This window comes from Pseudophryne corroboree, chromosome 4 (assembly GCF_028390025.1).
Source record: "Pseudophryne corroboree isolate aPseCor3 chromosome 4, aPseCor3.hap2, whole genome shotgun sequence".
NCBI classification, from domain to species: Eukaryota; Metazoa; Chordata; class Amphibia; order Anura; family Myobatrachidae; genus Pseudophryne; species Pseudophryne corroboree.
In genome coordinates this window covers 301,011,522-301,016,819 of record NC_086447.1, presented here as the reverse complement: position 1 = coordinate 301,016,819, position 5,298 = coordinate 301,011,522, and the positions used below count along the sequence as shown (strand labels likewise).

General features: G+C 50.0%; 1 long non-coding RNA gene across 1 annotated transcript; it reads right to left on the bottom strand.

Annotated features, from left to right (window-relative positions):
* Positions 1 to 4,564: 4,564 nt before the first annotated feature.
* On the bottom strand, positions 4,565 to 5,297 carry LOC134911363 (uncharacterized). The gene is made up of 2 exons (XR_010176511.1): positions 4,897 to 5,297; positions 4,565 to 4,810 (listed from the first exon to the last, which is right to left on the bottom strand). It is a non-coding gene; the product is annotated as an uncharacterized LOC134911363 (long non-coding RNA).
* Position 5,298: the final 1 nt, after the last annotated feature.

Below are 5,298 nucleotides of genomic sequence, written 5' to 3'. Positions count from 1 at the left end.
TGCTAGTCAATAAGACCTGGTATGGTCCTTCCCATCTATCAATAAGACAACCTGAGCGTAGAAAATTTCGTATCATTACATAATCCCCAGGTTCAATGTCATGACAATTACTATCTGGTAAATCAGGAATCACCAACTTCAGATTATCATTTTGATTCCTCAACTGCTTACTCATGTTAATCAAGTACTTTACAGTTACTTCATTGTTACATTTCAAATCATCCTGAGGGTTAATCATGACATGCGGTTGTCGACCAAACAAGATTTCAAAAGGAGACAGATTAAGAGGGGACCTGGGAGTGGTTCTGATGCTATACAAAACAATGGGTAAAGCTTCTGGCCACGTCAATCCTGTCTCTGCCATTACTTTACTCAATTTATTTTTAATAGTGCTGTTCACTCTTTCGACCTTCGCGCTCGCCTGTGGACGGTACGGAGTGTGCAGCTTACTATCAATTCCCATCAACTTACACATTCCTTGAAAGACATCACCGGTAAAATGGGTACCCCTATCACTTTCAATGATTCTAGGGATACCATATCTACATACAAATTCCTGCACAATTTTCTTAGCTGTAAACATAGCGGTATTTGTAGCTGCTGGAAAAGCTTCGACCCAATTCGAGAAAACATCTATACAGACAAGTACATATTTCAAATTTCGACATGGGGGCAATTGAATGAAGTCAATTTGTATTACCTGGAAAGGGCCGCCGGCAGGTGGGATATGGGATGGTTCTGTAGGTATTGCTTTTCCAATATTCTTTCTCAGACAGGTAAGGCATGACATTGCTCTTTTACTCGCATGAGAGGAGAATCCTGGGGCGCACCAGTATGCTCTTACCAATTTGCACATCCCCTCCTTGCCTAGATGAGTCAGCCCGTGAGCTGCTTCAGCCAGACATGGAAGGTATGCCCTGGGGGCCACTGGTTTACCATGTCCATCCGTCCAGAGCCCTGAGGACTCCTGGCCATATCCCTTTGCCCTCCAGACTGCTCTTTCCTGTGTGGAACACAAATTCTGCATCTCACACAACTTTTGTGTGTTGATGGTATTAAATACCATCAGTTGTGTGGTGTCTGTCTGTATGGGGGTAGCAGCTGCAAGCTTTGCGGCTTCGTCTGCTCGGCTGTTACCAAGGGATACTGGGTCTTGGCTATATGTATGTGCTTTACATTTGATAACAGCTACTCTGTCGGGTTCCTGTATCGCTGTTAGAAGCCTTTTTATATATGCTGCATGCGCTATTGGTGTACCAGCTGCCGTCATGAAATTTCTGAGACGCCATAGCGCTCCGAAATCATGTACTACCCCGAAGGCGTATCTAGAATCGGTGTAGATATTGGCTGACTTGCCCTTAGCCAATTCACATGCTCTGGTTAGGGCGACCAGTTCAGCAACCTGGGCTGAGTGAGGTGGGCCTAGCGGTTCCGCTTCTATGGTGTCTTGGTCATCTACGACTGCGTATCCAGTACACAAGTCTCCCGAGTCTGACTGTCTATGACAACTACCGTCCGTGTAGAACGTGAGTTCTGCATCTTCCAGTGGGTTGTCACTGATGTCAGGCCTTGCGGTAAAATTTTGGGTCAAATATTCCATACAATCATGTGTATCTCCCTTTGCATTAAATCCTCCTTCCCCATCACTCTCACCTTCCACCCTTTGTGTCTGACCAGGCACACCTGGGAGAAATGTTGCAGGATTTAATGCACTGCATCTCCTTATGGTGATGTTTACTGGGGCCATTAATGCCAATTCCCATCTTGTAAACCTTGCTGATGAGACGTGTCTGGTTTGGGCAGAATTCAATAAGGCAGATACCGCATGTGGTGTATGGATTGTGAGGTTGTGGCCTAGCACGACTTGGGTTCATGTCAGAAAATGCGTAACACATTTTTCATTGCCGAGATCATGTAACGGATGTTCCTAGTGGATTGTGTATATGTCTCAACCTCGTCGACACTGGAGTCAGACTCCGTGTCGACATCTGTGTCTGCCATCTGAGGTAACGGGCATTTTTTGAGCCCCTGATGGCCTTTGAGACGCCTGGGCAGGCGCGGGCTGAGAAGCCGGCTGTCCCACAGCTGTTACGTCATCCAGCCTTTTATGTAAGGAGTTGACACTGTCGGTTAATACCTTCCACCTATCCATCCACTCTGGTGTCGGCCCCACAGGGGGCGACATCCCATTTATCGGCCTCTGCTCCGCCTCCACGTAACCTTCCTCATCCAACATGTCGACACAGCCGTACCGACACACCGCACACACACAGGGAATGCTCTGACTGAGGACAGGACCCCACAAAGTCCTTTGGGGAGACCGAGAGAGAGTATGCCAGCACACACCAGAGCGCTATATAATGCAGGGATTAACACTATAACTGAGTGATTTTTCCCCAAATAGCTGCTTGTATACATATATTGCGCCTAAATTTAGTGCCCCCCCCTCTCTTTTTAACCCTTTGAGCCTGAAAACTACAAGGGAGAGCCTGGGGAGCTGTCTTCCAGCTGCACTGTGAAGAGAAAATGGCGCCAGTGTGCTGAGGGAGAAGCCCCGCCCCTTTTTCGGCGGACTTTCTCCCGCTTTTTCTGGAATACTGGCAGGGGTAATTTTACATCTATATAGCCTCTAGGACTATATATGATGTAGATTTGCCAGCCAAGGTGTCCTATATTGCCCTCAGGGCGCCCCCCCCCAGCGCCCTGCACCCATCAGTGACCGGAGTGTGAGGTGTACATGAGGAGCAATGGCGCACAGCTGCAGTGCTGTGCGCTACCTTGGTGAAGACCGAAGTCTTCTGCCGCCGATTTTCCGGACTCTTCATGCTTCTGGCTCTGTAAGGGGGACGGCGGCGCGGCTCCGGGAACGAACACCAAGGTCGGGTCCTGCGGTCGATCCCTCTGGAGCTAATGGTGTCCAGTAGCCTAAGAAGCCCAAACTACCACCTGTTAGGTAGGTTCGCTTCTTCTCCCCTTAGTCCCTCGCTGCAGTGAGTCTGTTGCCAGCAGATCTCACTGTAAAATAAAAAACCTAAATATACTTTCTTTCTAGGAGCTCAGGAGAGCCCCTAGTGTGCATCCAGCTCAGCCGGGCACAAGAATCTAACTGAGGTCTGGAGGAGGGTCTTAGTGGGAGGAGCCAGTGCACACCAGGTAGTCCTAAAGCTTTCTTTAGTTGTGCCCAGTCTCCTGCGGAGCCGCTAATCCCCATGGTCCTTACGGAGTCCCAGCATCCACTTAGGACGTCAGAGAAAGAGTACTTACTATCCCCGCTCCCGACCGCTGCAGACCTCCGCCGGCGCCGCTCCTCTCCTCTCCTCGGATCTGCCATAGACAGATACTAGAGGTCAATTATGACCCCTAGCGACTGTCAGTCCCACAATGCTGTGCGGTGCGCGATGACGTCATCACGCACCGCACAGCAAAGGTCCTCTCCACGAAGGGAAACTAGACGCGTAGCGTCTAGTTCCCTTCACAGCGGGGAACCAGGGGGACACAGCGGGCGGCACAGCAGTAGTGGATCTTGCCCGGCGCCCTCCGGATGGCGCCGGCGCCCTCTGGAGGGCGGCGCCCCGGGCAAAAGTCTTGCTTGCCCGTGGCAAGATCCGCTACTGATTGTCAGCAGCACCTGGGGAGGGAGAGCAGGAACATGTACACTACGTCTCACTACTGTAGCCACACACACAGAGGCCTGTCCCTGCATTCACTACAGATGACACACACACACACACACACACACACACACACACACACACACACACCTGTCCCTGCACTCACTACAAATGTCACACACACACACACACACACACACACACACACACACACAATCCTGTCCCCACAATCACTACAAATGGTACACGCACACTATGGATTACACACACACACACACACACACACACACACACACACACACACACACAGTCCTGTCCCCACACTCACTACAAATGTTACACACACTACAGATTACACACACAGTCCTGTCCCCACACTCACTACAAATGTTACACACACACACGCACTACAGATTACACACACACACACACACATACACACACACACACACACACACACTCCTGTCCCCACACTCACTACAATGTTACACACACACACACACACACTACAGATTACACACACACACACACACACAGTCTTGTCCCCACACTCACTACAAATGTTACACACACACACACACACACACACACACACACACACACACACACACACACTACAGATTACACAGACACACAGACACACAGTCCTGTCCCCACACTCACTACAGCTGACACACACACACACACACACACACACACACTACAGATTACAGACACACAGACACACACACAGACACACACAGTCCTGTCCCCACACTCACTACAGCTGACACACACACACACACACACACACACACACACACACACACACACACATACTTGTTTTTCTATCCTCATCGGGACATATGTCTGGAACCTTCCTCATGGGGACCTATTCAGGAATACCTGCCTCGTGAGGACACCCACATAACTGATTTATTTTCGGGGTTAATTAGAGATAGAGGAAACGTGTATTCAGCAGCAGATACATTTTATTCAGGAAAGGTTCTTTCTCATTTCAGCAGTAATTCGGTTCTTAATGTAAAACTTAACCGAGAGCCAGTTCCGAGCCTTCAGCGCTTGTCGTTCTGCCCTTAGGCACGCATCACAGTCATTCTTGCCCGGCACCTTGAATGAGCGAATGAACCGAATCATGTGACGTTCAACAGCTTTCACTTCTGCTGGGGTCCACGGATTGCGCTTGGTACCCCTTCTGTCACCTGTGCGGGAGAAGAAAGGTCAGTCACCACGCAACGCCACCACCAGTCATGGACGCATCTCAAATGGAATGGACAGTCACACCCACCTTTAGCTGCACCTCCATCCGCCGCCAACACCACGCTGCCGGCTTCTTTTCCCATGTGCCCCATGGGAACCTCAGTATCTTGACTCTCTGGCTCATCCCCAGAGTCATCGCTCACCACCTGGATCGGCTCTGTGGATAGAGAAGGACAGGGAAACCGATCACACCAGCCCACTTAGACAGTCAGTCCCTGGAGCCACACTGTCAAGTGATACCTACCGTTTGGATCAATGGAGATCTCTTCCAGATTGTGGCCCCGGAATTCAGCCATTCTCCCTTGCTCGAGAGCCAGAAACAGCTTGCTCAACTTGGCCAGTTGAAGGGTACCCTCCGGGAGGCGGTAATAATGCCGATGCACCCGAATATCATGTCCAAGGAAATCAGCAAGCTGATCCATCTCTGTAT